This window comes from Oncorhynchus masou, unplaced genomic scaffold (genome assembly GCF_036934945.1).
Source record: "Oncorhynchus masou masou isolate Uvic2021 unplaced genomic scaffold, UVic_Omas_1.1 unplaced_scaffold_631, whole genome shotgun sequence".
Taxonomy (NCBI): domain Eukaryota; kingdom Metazoa; phylum Chordata; class Actinopteri; order Salmoniformes; family Salmonidae; genus Oncorhynchus; species Oncorhynchus masou.
This window is the reverse complement of record NW_027012739.1, coordinates 123,573-145,832: the sequence shown is the minus strand read 5'-3', so window position 1 is coordinate 145,832 and position 22,260 is coordinate 123,573. Positions and strand designations below refer to the sequence as shown.

Here is a 22,260-nt window from a genome sequence, read left to right as displayed (position 1 = left end):
TCTCTCTCTTTCTCTACCTCTACCACCCCTCTCTCTCTACCTCTACCACCCCTCTCTCTCTCTTTCTCTACCTCTATCACCCCTCTCTCTCTACCTCTACCACCCCTCTCTCTCTCTCTACCTCTACCACCCCTCTCTCTCTACCTCTACCACCCCCCTCTCTCTCTCTCTCTCTCTCTCTCTCTACCTCTACCTCTCTCTCTACCTCTCTCTCTCGACCTCTCACTCTCTCAATTCAATTCAATTCAAGGGGCTTTATTGGCATGGGTAACGTGTTAACATTGCCAAAGCAAGTAAGGTAGATAATATATAAAGTGAAATAAACAATAAAAATTAACAGTAGACATCACACATACAGAAGTTTCAAAACAATAAAGACATTACAAATGTCATATTATATATATATATACAGTGTTTTTACAATGTACAAATGGTAAAGGACACAAGATAAAATAAATAAGCATAGATATGGGTTGTATTTACAATGGTGCGTGTTCTTCACTGGTTGCCCTTTTCTCGTGGCAACAGGTCACAAATCTTGCTGCTGTGATGGCACACTGTGGAATTTCACCCAGTAGATATGGGAGTTTTTCAAAATTGGATTTGTTTTCGAATTCTTTGTGGATCTGTGTAATCCTAGGGAAATATGTCTCTCTAATATGGTCATACATTGGGCAGGAGGTTAGGAAGTGCAGTTTCCACCTCATTTTGTGGGCAGTGAGCACATAGCCTGTCTTCTCTTGAGAGCCATGTCTGCCTACGGCGGCCTTTCTCAATAGCAAGGCTATGCTTGCTGAGTCTGTACATAGTCAAAGCTTTCCTTAATTTTGGGTCAGTCACAGTGGTCTCTCTCTCTCTCTACCTCTCTTTCAATTCAATTCAATTCAAGGGCTTTATTGGCATGGGAAACGTGTTAACATTGCCAAAGCAAGTGAGGTAGATAATATATCAAGTGAATATATAAAGTGAAATAAACAATAAAAATTAACAGTAAACATTACACATACAGAAGTTTCAAAACAATAAAGACATTACAAATGGCATATTATATATATACAGTGTTTTAACAATGTACAAATGGTAAAGGACACAAGATAAAATAAATAAGCATAGATATGGGTTGTATTTACAATGGTGTGTGTTCTTCACTGGTTGCCCTTTTCTCGTGGCAACAGGTCACAAATCTTGCTGCTGTGATGGCACACTGTGGAATTTCACCCAGTAGATATGGGAGTTTATCAAAATTGGATTTGTTTTCAAATTCTTCATGGATCTGTGTAATCTGAGGCAAATATGTCTCTCTAATATGGTCATACGTTGGGCAGGAGGTTAGGAAGTGCAGCTCAGTTTCCACCTCATTTTGTGGGCAGAGAGAGCCATGTCTGCCTACAGCGACCTTTCTCAACAGCAAGGCTATGCTCACTGAGTCTGTACATAGTTAAAGCTATCCTTAATTTTGGGTCAGTCACAGTGGTCAGGTATTCTACCTATCCGCTCTCTACCTCTACCACCCCTCTCTCTACCTCTCTGTCTGTCTCTCTCTCTCTCTCTCTCTCTCTCTCTCTCTCTCTACCTCTACCAACCCTCTCTCTCTCTACCTCCCTCTCTGTCTCTCTCTCTCTCTCTCCCTCCCCCCTCTCTCTCTCTCTCTCTCTCTCTCTCTCTCTCTCTCTCTCTCTCTCTCTCTATCTGTACCCTCTCTCTCTGTTCTCTCTCTCTCCCTCTCTCTCCCTCTACCTCTACCAACCCTCTCTACCTCTCTCTCTCAATCTCTCTACCTCTACCACCCCCCTCTCTCTCTCTCTCTACCTCTACCACCCCTCTCTCTACCTCTACCACCCCTCTCTCTCTCTACCTCTACCACCCCTCTCTCTCTCTCCCTCTCTTCCTATCCTCTCTCTCTACCTCTACCCCCCCTCTCTCCCTCTTTCTTCCTATTCTCTGAGTCTATAACCACCATACTGTTGATGAAGTGAGTCTATAACAATACTGTTGATGAAGTGAGTCCATAACCACCATACTGTTGATGAAGTGAGTCCATAACCACCATACTGTTGATGAAGTGAGTCTATAACCACCATACTGTTGATGAAGTGAGTATATAACCACCATACTGTTGATGAAGTGATTCTATAACCACCATACTGTTGATGAAGTGAGTCCATAACCATACTGTTGATGAAGTGAGTCTATAACCACCATACTGTTGATGAAGTGAGTATATAACCACCATACTGTTGATGAAGTGAGTCTATAACCACCATACTGTTGATGAAGTGAGTCTATAACCACCATACTGTTGATGAAGTGAGTCTATAACCACCATACTGTTGATGAAGTGAGTCCATAACCACCATACTGTTGATGAAGTGAGTCTATAACCACCATACTGTTGAAGTGAGTCCATAACCACCATACTGTTGATGAAGTGAGTCTATAACCATACTGTTGATCAAGTGAGTCTATAACCATACTGTTGATCAAGTGAGTCTATAACCACCATACTGTTGATGAAGTGAGTCTATAACCACCATACTGTTGATGAAGTGAGCCTATAACCATCATACTGTTGATGAAGTGAGTCTATAACCACCATACTGTTGATGAAGTGAGTCTATAACCACCATACTGTTGATGAAGTGAGTCTATAACCACCATACTGTTGATGAAGTGAGTCTATAACCATACTGTTGATGAAGTGAGTCTATAGCCACCATACTGTTGATGAAGTGAGTCTATAACCACCATACTGTTGATGAAGTGAGTCTATAACCACCATACTGTTGATGAAGTGAGTCCATAACCACCATACTGTTGATGAAGTGAGTCTATAACCATACTGTTGATGAAGTGAGTCTATAACCACCATACTGTTGATGAAGTGAGTCTATAACCACCATACTGTTGATGAAGTGAGTCCATAACCACCATACTGTTGATGAAGTGAGTCCATAACCACCATACTGTTGATGAAGTGAGTCTATAACCACCATACTGTTGATGAAGTGAGTCTATAACCATACTGTTGATGAAGTGAGTCTATAACCACCATACTGTTGATGAAGTGAGTCTATAACCACCATACTGTTGATGAAGTGAGTCCATAACCACCATACTGTTGATGAAGTGAGTCCATAACCACCATACTGTTGATGAAGTGAGTCTATAACCACCATACTGTTGATGAAGTGAGTCCATAACCACCATACTGTTGATGAAGTGAGTCTATAACCATACTGTTGATGAAGTGAGTCTATACCTTTTGTGTGTCGTTGTTATCAAAGTGAACATGGACACACACATACTCTGCCTTTACAATCACACACACACTTCTCTAGTCCTCACTCGCCTCGACTCTCACACTCTGTCTCACACACCCGCACACACGCACTATGCCCCCTGATCACACACACACACACACACACACACACACACACACACACACACACACACACACGGAGACACAAAGTGTGGACTGGACGCGGAGACACAGAGTGTGGACTGGACACGGAGACACAGAGTGTGGACTGGACATGGAGACACAGAGTGTGGACTGGACACGGAGACACAGAGTGTGGACTGGACACGGAGACACAGAGTGTGGACTGGACACGGAGACACAGAGTGTGGACAGGACACGGAGACACAGAGTGTGGACTGAATACGGAGACACAGAGTGTGGACTGAATACGGAGACACAGAGTGTGGACTGGACACGGAGACACATAGTGTGGACTGGACACGGAGACACAGAGTGTGGACTGGACACAGAGACACGGAGACACAGAGTGTGGACTGGACACGGAGACACAGAGTGTGGACTGGACACGGAGACACAGAGTGTGGACTGGACACGGAGACACAGAGTGTGGACTGGACACAGAGACACGGAGACACAGAGTGTGGACTGAATACGGAGACACAGAGTGTGGACTGGACACGGAGACACAGAGTGTGGACTGGACACAGAGACACGGAGACACAGAGTGTGGACTGGACACGGAGACACAGAGTGTGGACTGGACACGGAGACACAGAGTGTGGACTGGACACGGAGACACAGAGTGTGGACTGAACACAGAGACACAGAGTGTGGACTGGACACGGAGACACAGAGTGTGGACTGGATACAGAGACACAGAGTGTGGACTGGACACGGAGACACAGAGTGTGGACTGGACACGGAGACACAGAGTGTGGACTGAACACAGAGACACAGAGTGTGGACTGGACACGGAGACACGGAGACACAGAGTGTCGACTTGACACGGAGACACAGAGTGTCGACTGGACACGGAGACACAGAGTGTGGACTGGACACAGAGACACAGAGTGTTGACTGAATACGGCGACACAGTGTGGACTGGATACGGAGACACAGAGTGTGGACTGGACACGGAGACACAGAGTGTGGACTGGACACAGAGACACGGAGACACAGAGTGTGGACTGAATACGGAGACACAGAGTGTGGACTGGACACGGAGACACAGAGTGTGGACTGGACACAGAGACAGGGAGACACAGAGTGTGGACTGGACACGGAGACACAGAGTGTGGACTGGACACGGAGACACAGAGTGTGGACTGGACACGGAGACACAGAGTGTGGACTGGACACTGAGACACAGAGTGTGGACTGAACACAGAGACACAGAGTGTGGACTGGACACGGAGACACAGAGTGTGGACTGGATACAGAGACACAGAGTGTGGACTGGACACGGAGACACAGAGTGTGGACTGGACACGGAGACACAGAGTGTGGACTGAACACAGAGACACAGAGTGTGGACTGGACACGGAGACACAGAGTGTGGACTGGACACGGAGACACATAGTGTGGACTGGACACGGAGACACAGAGTGTGGACTGGACACGGAGACACAGAGTGTGGACTGGACACGGAGACACGGAGACACAGAGTGTCGACTTGACACGGAGACACAGAGTGTGGACTGGACACGGAGACACGGAGACACAGAGTGTCGACTTGACACGGAGACACAGAGTGTGGACTGGACACGGAGACACAGAGTGTGGACTGGACGCGGAGACACAGAGTGTGGACTGGACACGGAGACACGGAGTGTCGACTGGACAAGGAGACACAGAGTGTGGACTGGACGCGGAGACACGGACTGGACATGGAGACACGGAGACACAGAGTGTGGACTGGATACGGAGACACGGAGACACAGAGTGTGGACTGGACACGGAGACACAGAGTGTGGACTGGACACGGAGACACATAGTGTGGACTGGACACGGAGACACAGAGTGTGGACTGGACACGGAGACACAGAGTGTGGACTGGATACGGAGACACGGAGACACAGAGTGTGGACTGGACACGGAGACGCAGAGTGTGGACTGGACACGGAGACACAGAGTGTGGACTGGACGCGGAGACACGGACTGGACACGGAGACACGGAGACACGGAGTGTGGACTGAACACGGAGACACGGAGTGTGGACTGGACACGGAGACACGGAGACACAGAGTGTGGACTGGACACGGAGACACAGAGTGTGGACTGGACACGGAGACACAGAGTGTGGACTGGACGCGGAGACACAGAGTGTGGACTGGACGTGGAGACACGGACTGGACACGGAGACACGGAGACACAGAGTGTGGACTGAACACGGAGACACGGAGTGTGGACTGGACACGGAGACACGGAGACACAGAGTGTGGACTGGACACGGATCACAGAGTGTGGACTGGAAGTGGAGACACAGAGTGTGGACTGGACGCGGAGACACAGAGTGTGGACTGGACGCGGAGACACAGAGTGTGGATTGGACACGGAGACACGGAGACACAGAGTGTGGACTGGACACGGAGACACAGAGTGTGGACTGGACACGGAGACACAGAGTGTGGACTGGACGCGGAGACACAGAGTGTGGACTGAATACGGAGACACAGAGTGTGGACTGGACGTGGAGACACGGACTGGACACGGAGACACGGAGACACAGAGTGTGGACTGAACACGGAGACACGGAGTGTGGACTGGACACGGAGACACGGAGACACAGAGTGTGGACTGGACACGGATCACAGAGTGTGGACTGGACACGGAGACGCAGAGTGTGGACTGGACACGGAGACACAGAGTGTGGACTGGACACGGAGACACAGAGTGTGGACTGGACACGGAGACACAGAGTGTGGACTGGACACAGAGACACGGAGACACAGAGTGTGGACTGAATACGGAGACACAGAGTGTGGACTGGACACGGAGACACAGAGTGTGGACTGGACACAGAGACACGGAGACACAGAGTGTGGACTGGACACGGAGACACAGAGTGTGGACTGGACACGGAGACACAGAGTGTGGACTGGACACGGAGACACAGAGTGTGGACTGGACACAGAGACACGGAGACACAGAGTGTGGACTGAATACGGAGACACAGAGTGTGGACTGGACACGGAGACACAGAGTGTGGACTGGACACAGAGACACGGAGACACAGAGTGTGGACTGGACACGGAGACACAGAGTGTGGACTGGACACGGAGACACAGAGTGTGGACTGGACACGGAGACACAGAGTGTGGACTGAACACAGAGACACAGAGTGTGGACTGGACACGGAGACACAGAGTGTGGACTGGATACAGAGACACAGAGTGTGGACTGGACACGGAGACACAGAGTGTGGACTGGACACGGAGACACAGAGTGTGGACTGAACACAGAGACACAGAGTGTGGACTGGACACGGAGACACGGAGACACAGAGTGTCGACTTGACACGGAGACACAGAGTGTCGACTGGACACGGAGACACAGAGTGTGGACTGGACACGGAGACACAGAGTGTTGACTGAATACGGCGACACAGTGTGGACTGGATACGGAGACACAGAGTGTGGACTGGACACGGAGACACAGAGTGTGGACTGGACACAGAGACACGGAGACACAGAGTGTGGACTGAATACGGAGACACAGAGTGTGGACTGGACACGGAGACACAGAGTGTGGACTGGACACAGAGACAGGGAGACACAGAGTGTGGACTGGACACGGAGACACAGAGTGTGGACTGGACACGGAGACACAGAGTGTGGACTGGACACGGAGACACAGAGTGTGGACTGGACACGGAGACACAGAGTGTGGACTGAACACAGAGACACAGAGTGTGGACTGGACACGGAGACACAGAGTGTGGACTGGATACAGAGACACAGAGTGTGGACTGGACACGGAGACACAGAGTGTGGACTGGACACGGAGACACAGAGTGTGGACTGAACACAGAGACACAGAGTGTGGACTGGACACGGAGACACAGAGTGTGGACTGGACACGGAGACACATAGTGTGGACTGGACACGGAGACACAGAGTGTGGACTGGACACGGAGACACAGAGTGTGGACTGGACACGGAGACACGGAGACACAGAGTGTCGACTTGACACGGAGACACAGAGTGTGGACTGGACACGGAGACACGGAGACACAGAGTGTCGACTTGACACGGAGACACAGAGTGTGGACTGGACACGGAGACACAGAGTGTGGACTGGACGCGGAGACACAGAGTGTGGACTGGACACGGAGACACGGAGTGTCGACTGGACAAGGAGACACAGAGTGTGGACTGGACGCGGAGACACGGACTGGACATGGAGACACGGAGACACAGAGTGTGGACTGGATACGGAGACACGGAGACACAGAGTGTGGACTGGACACGGAGACACAGAGTGTGGACTGGACACGGAGACACATAGTGTGGACTGGACACGGAGACACAGAGTGTGGACTGGACACGGAGACACAGAGTGTGGACTGGATACGGAGACACGGAGACACAGAGTGTGGACTGGACACGGAGACGCAGAGTGTGGACTGGACACGGAGACACAGAGTGTGGACTGGACGCGGAGACACGGACTGGACACGGAGACACGGAGACACGGAGTGTGGACTGAACACGGAGACACGGAGTGTGGACTGGACACGGAGACACGGAGACACAGAGTGTGGACTGGACACGGAGACACAGAGTGTGGACTGGACACGGAGACACAGAGTGTGGACTGGACGCGGAGACACAGAGTGTGGACTGGACGTGGAGACACGGACTGGACACGGAGACACGGAGACACAGAGTGTGGACTGAACACGGAGACACGGAGTGTGGACTGGACACGGAGACACGGAGACACAGAGTGTGGACTGGACACGGATCACAGAGTGTGGACTGGAAGTGGAGACACAGAGTGTGGACTGGACGCGGAGACACAGAGTGTGGACTGGACGCGGAGACACAGAGTGTGGATTGGACACGGAGACACGGAGACACAGAGTGTGGACTGGACACGGAGACACAGAGTGTGGACTGGACACGGAGACACAGAGTGTGGACTGGACGCGGAGACACAGAGTGTGGACTGAATACGGAGACACAGAGTGTGGACTGGACGTGGAGACACGGACTGGACACGGAGACACGGAGACACAGAGTGTGGACTGAACACGGAGACACGGAGTGTGGACTGGACACGGAGACACGGAGACACAGAGTGTGGACTGGACACGGATCACAGAGTGTGGACTGGAAGTGGAGACACAGAGTGTGGACTGGACGCGGAGACACAGAGTGTGGACTGGACGCGGAGACACAGAGTGTGGATTGGACACGGAGACACACAGTGTGGACTGGACACGGAGACACAGAGTGTGGACTTGACGTGGAGACACAGAGTGTGGACTGGACGCGGAGACACAGAGTGTGGACTGGACGCGGAGACACAGAGTGTGGACTGGATACAGAGACACAGAGTGTGGACTGGACACGGAGACACATAATGTGGACTGGACACGGAGACACAGAGTGTGGACTGGACACGGAGACACAGAGTGTGGACTGGACACGGAGACACAGAGTGTGGACTGGACGCGGAGACGCGGAGACACAGAGTGTGGACTGGACGCGGAGACAAGGAGACACAGAGTGTGGACTGGACGTGGAGACACAGAGACACAGAGTGTGGACTGGACACGGAGACACAGAGTGTGGACTGGACACGGAGACACAGAGTGTGGACTGGACGCGGAGACACAGAGTGTGGACTGGACGCGGAGACACAGAGTGTGGACTGGATACAGAGACACAGAGTGTGGACTGGACACGGAGACACATAATGTGGACTGGACACGGAGACACAGAGTGTGGACTGGACACGGAGACACAGAGTGTGGACTGGACACGGAGACACAGAGTGTGGACTGGACGCGGAGACGCGGAGACACAGAGTGTGGACTGGACGCGGAGACACGGAGACACGGAGTGTGGACTGGACACGGAGACACGGAGACACAGAGTGTGGACTGGACACGGAGACACAGAGTGTGGACTGGACACGGAGACACAGAGTGTGGACTGGACGCGGAGACACAGAGTGTGGACTGGACGTGGAGACACGGACTGGACACGGAGACACGGAGACACAGAGTGTGGACTGAACACGGAGACACGGAGTGTGGACTGGACACGGAGACACGGAGACACAGAGTGTGGACTGGACACGGATCACAGAGTGTGGACTGGAAGTGGAGACACAGAGTGTGGACTGGACGCGGAGACACAGAGTGTGGACTGGACGCGGAGACACAGAGTGTGGATTGGACACGGAGACACGGAGACACAGAGTGTGGACTGGACACGGAGACACAGAGTGTGGACTGGACACGGAGACACAGAGTGTGGACTGGACGCGGAGACACAGAGTGTGGACTGAATACGGAGACACAGAGTGTGGACTGGACGTGGAGACACGGACTGGACACGGAGACACGGAGACACAGAGTGTGGACTGAACACGGAGACACGGAGTGTGGACTGGACACGGAGACACGGAGACACAGAGTGTGGACTGGACACGGATCACAGAGTGTGGACTGGACACGGAGACGCAGAGTGTGGACTGGACACGGAGACACAGAGTGTGGACTGGACACGGAGACACAGAGTGTGGACTGGACACGGAGACACAGAGTGTGGACTGGACACAGAGACACGGAGACACAGAGTGTGGACTGAATACGGAGACACAGAGTGTGGACTGGACACGGAGACACAGAGTGTGGACTGGACACAGAGACACGGAGACACAGAGTGTGGACTGGACACGGAGACACAGAGTGTGGACTGGACACGGAGACACAGAGTGTGGACTGGACACGGAGACACAGAGTGTGGACTGGACACAGAGACACGGAGACACAGAGTGTGGACTGAATACGGAGACACAGAGTGTGGACTGGACACGGAGACACAGAGTGTGGACTGGACACAGAGACACGGAGACACAGAGTGTGGACTGGACACGGAGACACAGAGTGTGGACTGGACACGGAGACACAGAGTGTGGACTGGACACGGAGACACAGAGTGTGGACTGAACACAGAGACACAGAGTGTGGACTGGACACGGAGACACAGAGTGTGGACTGGATACAGAGACACAGAGTGTGGACTGGACACGGAGACACAGAGTGTGGACTGGACACGGAGACACAGAGTGTGGACTGAACACAGAGACACAGAGTGTGGACTGGACACGGAGACACGGAGACACAGAGTGTCGACTTGACACGGAGACACAGAGTGTCGACTGGACACGGAGACACAGAGTGTGGACTGGACACGGAGACACAGAGTGTTGACTGAATACGGCGACACAGTGTGGACTGGATACGGAGACACAGAGTGTGGACTGGACACGGAGACACAGAGTGTGGACTGGACACAGAGACACGGAGACACAGAGTGTGGACTGAATACGGAGACACAGAGTGTGGACTGGACACGGAGACACAGAGTGTGGACTGGACACAGAGACAGGGAGACACAGAGTGTGGACTGGACACGGAGACACAGAGTGTGGACTGGACACGGAGACACAGAGTGTGGACTGGACACGGAGACACAGAGTGTGGACTGGACACGGAGACACAGAGTGTGGACTGAACACAGAGACACAGAGTGTGGACTGGACACGGAGACACAGAGTGTGGACTGGATACAGAGACACAGAGTGTGGACTGGACACGGAGACACAGAGTGTGGACTGGACACGGAGACACAGAGTGTGGACTGAACACAGAGACACAGAGTGTGGACTGGACACGGAGACACAGAGTGTGGACTGGACACGGAGACACATAGTGTGGACTGGACACGGAGACACAGAGTGTGGACTGGACACGGAGACACAGAGTGTGGACTGGACACGGAGACACGGAGACACAGAGTGTCGACTTGACACGGAGACACAGAGTGTGGACTGGACACGGAGACACGGAGACACAGAGTGTCGACTTGACACGGAGACACAGAGTGTGGACTGGACACGGAGACACAGAGTGTGGACTGGACGCGGAGACACAGAGTGTGGACTGGACACGGAGACACGGAGTGTCGACTGGACAAGGAGACACAGAGTGTGGACTGGACGCGGAGACACGGACTGGACATGGAGACACGGAGACACAGAGTGTGGACTGGATACGGAGACACGGAGACACAGAGTGTGGACTGGACACGGAGACACAGAGTGTGGACTGGACACGGAGACACATAGTGTGGACTGGACACGGAGACACAGAGTGTGGACTGGACACGGAGACACAGAGTGTGGACTGGATACGGAGACACGGAGACACAGAGTGTGGACTGGACACGGAGACGCAGAGTGTGGACTGGACACGGAGACACAGAGTGTGGACTGGACGCGGAGACACGGACTGGACACGGAGACACGGAGACACGGAGTGTGGACTGAACACGGAGACACGGAGTGTGGACTGGACACGGAGACACGGAGACACAGAGTGTGGACTGGACACGGAGACACAGAGTGTGGACTGGACACGGAGACACAGAGTGTGGACTGGACGCGGAGACACAGAGTGTGGACTGGACGTGGAGACACGGACTGGACACGGAGACACGGAGACACAGAGTGTGGACTGAACACGGAGACACGGAGTGTGGACTGGACACGGAGACACGGAGACACAGAGTGTGGACTGGACACGGATCACAGAGTGTGGACTGGAAGTGGAGACACAGAGTGTGGACTGGACGCGGAGACACAGAGTGTGGACTGGACGCGGAGACACAGAGTGTGGATTGGACACGGAGACACGGAGACACAGAGTGTGGACTGGACACGGAGACACAGAGTGTGGACTGGACACGGAGACACAGAGTGTGGACTGGACGCGGAGACACAGAGTGTGGACTGAATACGGAGACACAGAGTGTGGACTGGACGTGGAGACACGGACTGGACACGGAGACACGGAGACACAGAGTGTGGACTGAACACGGAGACACGGAGTGTGGACTGGACACGGAGACACGGAGACACAGAGTGTGGACTGGACACGGATCACAGAGTGTGGACTGGAAGTGGAGACACAGAGTGTGGACTGGACGCGGAGACACAGAGTGTGGACTGGACGCGGAGACACAGAGTGTGGATTGGACACGGAGACACACAGTGTGGACTGGACACGGAGACACAGAGTGTGGACTTGACGTGGAGACACAGAGTGTGGACTGGACGCGGAGACACAGAGTGTGGACTGGACGCGGAGACACAGAGTGTGGACTGGATACAGAGACACAGAGTGTGGACTGGACACGGAGACACATAATGTGGACTGGACACGGAGACACAGAGTGTGGACTGGACACGGAGACACAGAGTGTGGACTGGACACGGAGACACAGAGTGTGGACTGGACGCGGAGACGCGGAGACACAGAGTGTGGACTGGACGCGGAGACAAGGAGACACAGAGTGTGGACTGGACGTGGAGACACAGAGACACAGAGTGTAGACTGAACACAGAGACACAGTGTGGACTGGACGCGGAGACGCGGAGACACAGAGTGTCGACTGGACGCGGAGACACAGAGTGTGGACTGGACACAGAGTGTGGACTGGACGCGGAGACACGGAGACACAGAGTGTGGACTGGACGCGGAGACGCGGAGACACAGAGTGTGGACTGGACGCGGAGACGCGGAGACACAGAGTGCATCAGTGTTCTCTAATCCAACAATCCAAACGTATTGATACCCAGGAAAACACGCCGTTCCTACAGAAACCTTTTGGTAGCTCCGGTATACCCACACTACTGTCTCTGATGTGACCCCTGAACTGTAACGCCCAGTCGCCCAGCTATCTCTCTTTGCTAAATGACAGATTTCCTTTTCCTCACTTCATGGCCATATTGGTTTCCCTTCAGAAAAGGGCTGACTTCCAGTTGAAGCAGGTTATTATGGGATAAAGGAATCCTCTTATGGACACACGTGAACGCGGACGCAAACACACACACACACACACACACACACACACACACACACACACACACACACACACACACAAAGAATCCTCTTATGTCTGTAAACTAGTTCCAGTGATACAGCAGTGCTGCTACCCCAGCGTTTCAGTGGCGCCATGTTTATCTGTTTATTATTTTGTAGGGGTGTGTGTGTGTGTGTGTGTGTGTGTGTGTGTGTGTGTGTGTGTGTGTGTGTGTGTGTGTGTGTGTGTGTGTGTGTGTGTGTGTGTGTGTGTTGGAGGTGAGTGGTGGAGTGAGAGTTTATTTCCCCACAGCAGGAGCAAGGGACAGAGATAAGAGAGAGTTCAGCCTCAGCAATATGGAGCGAGAGAGATGGAGGGAGGGAGGGAGTTAGGGAGCGAGGGAGGGAGGGATCAGGAGAGAAAGAGAAAGGGAAGGAGAGTCCATCCTCAGCATTATGGAGGGAGGGAGGGAGGGAGGGAGGGAGGGAGGGAGGGGGGGGAGGGAGGGAGGGAGGGAGGGAGGGAGGGAGGGAGGGAGGGAGGGAGGGAGGGAGGGAGGGAGGGAGGGAGGGAGGGAGGGAGGGATGGAGAGATGGAGGGAGGGAGGGAGTTAGGGAGCGAGGGAGGGAGGGATCAGGAGAGAAAGAGAAAGGGAAGGAGAGTCCATCCTCAGCATTATGGAGGGAGGGAGGGAGGGAGGGAGGGAGGGAGGGAGGGAGGGAGGGAGGGGGGAGGGAGGGAGGGAGGGAGGGAGGGAGGGAAAGGAAGAGAGAGTCCACTCTCAGCATTATGTAGGGAGGGAGGGAGGGAGGGAGGGAGGGAAAGGAAGAGAGTCCACCCTCAGCAGTAACCTGGTCATGGATGAGAGAGGGATGGAGCAAGGGAGGAAAAGAGAGAGAGAGAGATGATGTGGGGAGAGAGATTTGTCCTCTTCATCAACAGACAGTGATGTGGGTGGAATGATAGGTTCTTCATCACTAATACATAATAATTTGCTGTGTGCGTATATTTCACTAATGTAAATGTTAGAATTTGTTTTTGCATATCCCAGCAGAGAGTGGGTCAGCCCGGGTCAGATATTATCAACGTTGACCCAGGAGCAATGAAGGTTAAAGTGCCTTGCTCAAGGGCACATTGACAGATGTTTCACCTGGTCGGCTCGGGGATTCAAACTAAGGACCTTCCTCTCTAACCGACAGGCTACCTGCCCCCCACTACCTATGATGGGTGTACTATAGCAGGGCCTTCTTAGAGTTCACGTGTGTGTGTGTGTGTGTGTGTGTGTGTGTGTGTGTGTGTGTGTGTGTGTGTGTGTGTGTGTGTGTGTGTGTGTGTGTGTGTGTGTGTGTGTGTGTGTGTGTGTACTATAGCAGGGCCTTTTTAGAGTTCACTTTGTGTGTGTGCGTGTGAGTCTACTATAGGAAGGGCCTTCTTAGAGTTCACTTTGTGTGTGTGTGTGTGTGTGTGTGTGTGTGTGTGTGTGTGTGTGTGTGTGTGTGTGTGTGTGTGTGTGTGTGTGTGTGTGTGTATACTATTGCAGGGCCTTCTTAGAGTTCACTTTGTGTGTGTGTGTGTGAGAGAGACCCTGAGCACCCTCTATGTAACCCCCCCGTGTTCATCACCACTACAGGTGAATCTGTCATGTTGTTTTGTCTGCCCTTTTTCTCCTGATTTCGTTCCCTCCTTTCCCCTCCTCTCTCTGCAGTCTCGGGTTCCCCTCCTCCGTCAGATGGCGTTCTGCCTGGCCGAGCTTCACTGTTGGTCCTCCAGCAGCTCACTACAAGTCAGAGGTTTGTATGTCTGTTTTAGAGACAGCTTCACTGTTGGTCCTCCAGCAGCTCACTACAAGTCAGAGGTTTGTATGTCTGTTTTAGAAACAGCTTCACTGTTGGTCCTCCAGCAGCTCACTACAAGTCAGAGGTTTGTGTGTCTGTTTTAGAAACAGCTTCACTGTTGGTCCTCCAGCAGCTCACTACAAGTCAGAGGTGTGTGTCTGTTTTAGAGACAGCTTCACTGTTGGTCCTCCAGCAGCTCACTACAAGTCAGAGGTTTGTGTCTGTTTTAGAGACAGCTTCACTGTTGGTCCTCCAGCAGCTCACTACAAGTCAGAGGTTTGTGTCTGTTTTAGAGACAGCTTCACTGTTGGTCCTCCAGCAGCTCACTACAAGTCAGAGGTTTGTGTCTGTTTTAGAGACAGCTTCACTGTTGGTCCTCCAGCAGCTCACTACAAGTGGAAGGTATTAGAACACATTTCTACATGATCTATCTATACATCTGCTTCTCTCTCATCTCTACACAGAGATCCTATTAAATAACAAATATATAGAGCTCTTCAATTCTTCAAATTCATTATTATTATTTTTTATTTAATGTCAATTCCTTCTGATCAAATACATTTAAGACTCTTCTGGTTCTATCCAATTAACTCATATTTTCCCATTGACATGTATCTGTCTGTCTCCCATTGACACGTGTCTGTCTGTCTCCCATTGACATGTGTCTGTCTGTCTCCCATTGACATGTGTCTGTCTGTCTCCCATTGACATGTGTCTGTCTGTCTCCCATTGACATGTGTCTGTCTGTCTCCCATTGACATGTGTCTGTCTGTCTCCCATTGACATGTGTCGGTCTCCCATTGACATGTGTTGGTCTCCCATTGACATACACTACCTTTCAAAAGTTTGGGGTCACTTAAAAATTTCCTACTTAGAAGGCCAGCATCCCGGAGTCTCCTCTTCACTGTTCACGTTGAGACTGGACAGAGGAACTCTGGGCTACCCTGCCGCCCCACGTTGGGACTGGTGTTTTGCAGGGTGCTATTTAATGAAGCTGCCAGTTGAGGACTTGTGAGGCGTCTGTTTCTCAAACTAGACTCTCTAATGTACTTGTCCTCTTGCTCAGTTGTGCACCGGGGCCTCCCACTCCTCTTTCTATTCTGGTTAGAGACAGTTTGCACTGTTCTGTGAAGGGAGTAGGCCAGAGCGTTCGAGATCTTCGGTCTTTGTTTCTGGACATTTTGAGCCTGTAATTGAACTCACAAATGCTGATGCTCCAGATACTCAACTAGTCTAAAGAAGGCCAGTTTTATTGCTTCTTTAATCAGAACAGTTTTCAGCTGTACTAACATAATTGCAAAAGGGTTTTCTAATGATCAATTAGCCTTTTAAAATGATAAACTTGGATTAGCTAACACAACGTGCCATTGGAACACAGGAGTGATGGTTGCTGATAATGGGCCTCTGTACGCCAATGTAGATATTCCATTAAAAATCTGCCGTTTCCAGCTACAATAGTGATTTACAACATTAACAATGTCTACACTGTATTTCTGATCAATTTGATGTTATTTTAATGGACAAAAAAAATGCTTTTCTTTCAAAAACAAGGACATTTCTAAATGACCCCAAACTTTTGAACGGTAGTGTATACTGTCTCCCATTGACGTGAGTCTGTCTGTCTCCCATTGACGTGAGCCTGTCTGTCTCCCATTGACGTGAGCCTGTCTGTCTCCCATTGACGTGAGCCAGTCTCCCATTGACGTGAGCCTGTCTGTCTCCCATTGACGTGAGCCAGTCTCCCATTGACGTGAGCCAGTCTCCCATTGACGTGAGCCAGTCTCCCATTGACGTGAGCCAGTCTCCCATTGACGTGAGCCAGTCTCCCATTGACATGAGCCAGTCTCCTATTGACGTGAGCCAGTCTCCCATTGACGTGAGCCTGTCTGTCTCCCATTGACGTGAGCCTGTCTGTCTCCCATTGACGTGAGCCTGTCTGTCTCCCATTGACGTGAGCCTGTCTGTCTCCCATTGACGTGAGCCAGTCTCCCATTGATGTGAGCCTGTCTGTCTCCCATTGACGTGAGCCAGTCTCCTATTGACGTGAGCCAGTCTCCCATTGACGTGAGCCAGTCTCCCATTGACGTGAGCCAGTCTCCCATTGACGTGAGCCAGTCTCCCATTGACGTGAGCCAGTCTCCCATTGACGTGAGCCTGTCTCCCATTGACGTGAGCCTGTCTGTCTCCCATTGACGTGAGCCTGTCTGTCTCCCATTGACGTGAGCCTGTCTGTCTCCCATTGACGTGAGCCTGTCTGTCTCCCATTGACGTGAGCCAGTCTCCCATTGACGTGAGCCAGTCTCCCATTAACGTGAGCCAGTCTCCCATTGACGTGAGCCTGTCTGTCTCCCATTGACGTGAGCCTGTCTGTCTCCCATTGACGTGAGCCTGTCTGTCTCCCATTGACGTGAGCCTGTCTGTCTCCCATTGACGTGAGCCAGTCTGTCTCCCATTGACGTGAGCCAGTCTCCTATTGACGTGAGCCAGTCTCCCATTGACGTGAGCCAGTCTCCCATTGACGTGAGCCAGTCTCCCATTGACGTGAGCCAGTCTCCCATTGACGTGAGCCAGTCTCCCATTGACGTGAGCCAGTATCCCATTGACGTGAGCCTGTCTGTCTCCCATTGACGTGAGCCAGTCTCCTATTGACGTGAGCCAGTCTCCCATTGACGTGAGCCAGTCTCCCATTGACGTGAGCCAGTCTCCCAATGACGTGAGCCAGTCTCCCATTGACGTGAGCCAGTCTCCCATTGACGTGAGCCAGTCTCCCATTGACGTGAGCCAGTCTCCCATTGACGTGAGCCTGTCTGTCTCCCATTGACGTGAGCCTGTCTGTCTCCCATTGACGTGAGCCTGTCTGTCTCCCATTGACGTGAGCCTGTCTGTCTCCCATTGACGTGAGCCAGTCTCCCATTGACGTGAGCCAGTCTCCCATTGACGTGAGCCAGTCTCCCATTGACGTGAGCCAGTCTCCCATTGACGTGAGCCTGTCTGTCTCCCATTGACGTGAGCCTGTCTGTCTCCCATTGACGTGAGCCTGTCTGTCTCCCATTGACGTGAGCCAGTCTCCCATTGACGTGAGCCAGTCTCCCATTGACGTGAGCCAGTCTCCCATTGACGTGAGCCAGTCTCCCATTGACGTGAGCCACTCTCCCATTGACGTGAGCCAGTCTCCTATTGACGTGAGCCAGTCTCCCATTGACGTGAGCCAGTCTCCCATTGACGTGAGCCAGTCTCCCATTGACGTGAGCCAGTCTCCCATTGACGTGAGCCAGTCTCCCATTGACGTGAGCCTGTCTCCCATTGACGTGAGCCTGTCTGTCTCCCATTGACGTGAGCCTGTCTGTCTCCCATTGACGTGAGCCTGTCTGTCTCCCATTGACGTGAGCCTGTCTGTCTCCCATTGACGTGAGCCTGTCTGTCTCCCATTGACGTGAGCCAGTCTCCCATTGACGTGAGCCAGTCTCCCATTAACGTGAGCCAGTCTCCCATTGACGTGAGCCTGTCTGTCTCCCATTGACGTGAGCCTGTCTGTCTCCCATTGACGTGAGCCTGTCTGTCTCCCATTGACGTGAGCCTGTCTGTCTCCCATTGACGTGAGCCAGTCTGTCTCCCATTGACGTGAGCCAGTCTCCTATTGACGTGAGCCAGTCTCCCATTGACGTGAGCCAGTCTCCCATTGACGTGAGCCAGTCTCCCATTGACGTGAGCCAGTCTCCCATTGACGTGAGCCAGTCTCCCATTGACGTGAGCCAGTCTCCCATTGACGTGAGCCTGTCTGTCTCCCATTGACGTGAGCCTGTCTGTCTCCCATTGACGTGAGCCAGTCTCCTATTGACGTGAGCCAGTCTCCCATTGACGTGAGCCAGTCTCCCATTGACGTGAGCCAGTCTCCCAATGACGTGAGCCAGTCTCCCATTGACGTGAGCCAGTCTCCCATTGACGTGAGCCAGTCTCCCATTGACGTGAGCCTGTCTGTCTCCCATTGACGTGAGCCTGTCTGTCTCCCATTGACGTGAGCCTGTCTGTCTCCCATTGACGTGAGCCTGTCTGTCTCCCATTGACGTGAGCCTGTCTGTCTCCCATTGACGTGAGCCAGTCTCCCATTGACGTGAGCCAGTCTCCCATTGACGTGAGCCAGTCTCCCATTGACGTGAGCCTGTCTGTCTCCCATTGACGTGAGCCTGTCTGTCTCCCATTGACGTGAGCCTGTCTGTCTCCCATTGACGTGAGCCAGTCTCCCATTGACGTGAGCCAGTCTCCCATTGACGTGAGCCAGTCTCCCATTGACGTGAGCCAGTCTCCCATTGACGTGAGCCAGTCTCCCATTGACGTGAGCCACTCTCCCATTGACGTGAGCCAGTCTCCTATTGACGTGAGCCAGTCTCCCATTGACGTGAGCCAGTCTCCCATTGACGTGAGCCAGTCTCCCATTGATATAAATTAATGGTCCTCTAGCTCAGTTGGTAGAGCATTGCTCTTTCTACGCTAGGGTCATGGGTTCAATTCCCTCTGGGGCCCCTCATATGTAAAAGGTATGCAGACATGACTGTAAGGAGCTTTGGATAAAAGCGTCTGCTGATATTAGATACTGTATATTAATAATGTAACACGTTCTGAATGAACCAATCATCTCAATTGTGAATCGGACTTTTACTGTTCAACTGCCGTCTATGCTCTAGGCTTACGCTGACCGCCAACCAACCCCTGACCTTTATGACCTTGTGGGTGGGGCCTAAGTTTTGAGTCGGGGGTTGACAGTTGCTGTCTGTCTCTCCACACCTATCTGTTCATCTTTTCAGTCACAGAGAGAGAAATAAATGTTATTTTCCTTGTTTAGCTTCCCTTCAGTCTCTTCTGTTCCAGTCTGGTAAGCTTCAGGCGGAGATAGTGTCTCTGAGGCCAAACCGTGTGTGTGTGTGTGTGTGTGTGTGTGTGTGTGTGTTTGTGTGTGACAGGTGTGTGACAGGTGTGTGTGTGTGTGTGTGTGTGTGTGTGTGTGTGTGTGTGTGTGTGTGTGTGTGTGTGTGTGTGTGTGTGTGTGTGTGTGTGTGTGTGTGTGTGTGTGTGTGTGTGTGTGTGTGTGACAGGTGTGTGTGTCGTGGTTATATTAGTTTGTTTCTGACTTAGTGTTTTTTGCTATCAGAGCAAACGTTGGGTGGAGGGATATATCGGGATGGTGGCTTGGGGTGGTGAGGCGTGACGCTCCCTGCCAACCCCTGTCTGTACAGTATACATCCGCCCAAAATCCTAGTTACCTGTCTGGAGGATACATATCAAACAGGACAGATGGAAATACTATGAAAGGAATATGACTGTATGAGACTGTTGATACAAATGTGTGTGTGTGTGTGTGTGTGTGTGTCTGTGTGTGTGTGTGTGTGTGTGTGTGTGTGTGTGTGTGTGTGTGTGTGTGTGTGTGTGTGTGTGTGTGTGTGTGTGTGTGTGTGTGTGTGTGTGTGTGTGTCTGTGTGTGTGTCAGCGCTCCCCTTTATTAGTGTGACCTGTTCTAAGGAGCAGGAGACACACACACACACACACACACACACGCTCAGCAGCAGCAGAAGAGAGGACGTGATAAAATAGTGATGTGCTGTGAGAATCCTGGCCTGGCCTGGAGTTTGGGCCGTCGCTAATAACACCCAATGAAAGTCTAGTCTCAGCAGTTTAGGGGTAGAGGTGTGTGTGTGTTGATTAGGTGCAACTAGGCATGTGTGGGATGAAGTCTGTCCTGGAGGTGAAGAGGGGTTACAGAGGCTTCTCTCTTCATCAGTATTTTATCCCGCTAGTCCCCCCCCTCCCTCCCTCCCTCCCTCCCTCCCTCCCTCCCTCCCTCCCTCCCTCCCTCCCTCCCTCCCCCTCCCTCCCTCCCTCCCTCCTCTATCCCTCTATCCTCCTCTTCTATTCCCCTCCCTCCCTCCCTAGTCTCCCTCCCTCCCTCCCTCCCTCCTCTATCCCTCTATCCCTCCTCTTCTATTCCCCTCCCTCCCTCTATGCCTCCCTCCCTTCCTCTATGCCTCCCTCCCTCCCTCCTCTTCTATTCCCCTCCCTCTCTCCCTCCATCCTCCTATATTCCCTCCATCCTTCCTCCTCTATCCCTCCCTCCTCTAGCCCTCCCTCCTTCCTCCTCTATCCCTTCCTCCTCTATCCCTCCCTCCTCTAGCCTTCCCTCCTTCCTCCTCTATCCCTTCCTCCTCTATCCCTCCCTCCTCTAGCCCTCCCTCCTCTAGCCCTCCCTCCTTCCTCCTCTATCCCTCCCTCCCTCTTCCTCCTCTATCCCTCCCTCCCTCTCCCTCCTCTTCTATTCCCCTCTCTCCCTCCCTCCTCCCTCTCTCCCTCCATCCTTCCAGCCTCCCTCCCTCCCTCGTTATCTGGAACGGAGTGCAGGCAGAAGGGACAGGACACTAGCTGATAGTGATTGTTTATCCCGTGGTGAGAAATTGCTGATCTGTCCATTTTTCTGACAGACCGGTGATTTCTCTCTCTCTCTGCGTCTCTCTCTCTCTATCCATCTCTTTCTCTCTCTCCTTCCATCTCTCTCTCTCGTTCTTTCTCTCTCTGCACACAGATACAGATATTGGCACCCATCAGTACTATGACAAAGGAGAGCCAGGTAAATATGTTTAAAATGTATATGTTCCTACTTCCACCACACACACACAAGCACACACACACACACACACACACACACACACACACACACACACACACACGTCTGCATGTTGAGCAGCTGCACGTCTCTTGTCCATCTTCAGTGAGATGATGCTCTTGCTCAAAGCCATTTCATTTGGAGGATTACAGAAGGATGTCTTGATATCTCAGTGGAGGAGAAGAGAGGAGGGAGAACAAAGGAGAGAGAGAGCAGAGCAGAGAGTACCACATCGCGTCGGCTAATTTAAGCTGTGCAAATTGATAATAGCCTCTATTAACACACACACACACACACACACACACACACACACACACACACACACACTGATATCAACCTCAAATGTAAGACACCGTTCTTTCCACAAGAGGGAGTCCCAGGCTCATTAGAATTACTAAGGGACCCCCCCCCTTC

At 52.2% G+C, this 22,260-nt stretch overlaps 1 long non-coding RNA gene across 1 annotated transcript in view; it reads left to right on the top strand.

The window, feature by feature from the left end:
• LOC135536554 (uncharacterized) overlaps positions 1–21,811 on the top strand; it is a 71,536-nt gene extending 49,725 nt beyond the window's left edge. The window contains exons 2-3 of the long non-coding RNA XR_010455008.1: positions 15,068–15,152; positions 21,766–21,811. This is a non-coding gene — a long non-coding RNA (uncharacterized LOC135536554). The remainder of the gene's footprint in view (positions 1–15,067; positions 15,153–21,765) is intronic.
• Positions 21,812–22,260: the final 449 nt, after the last annotated feature.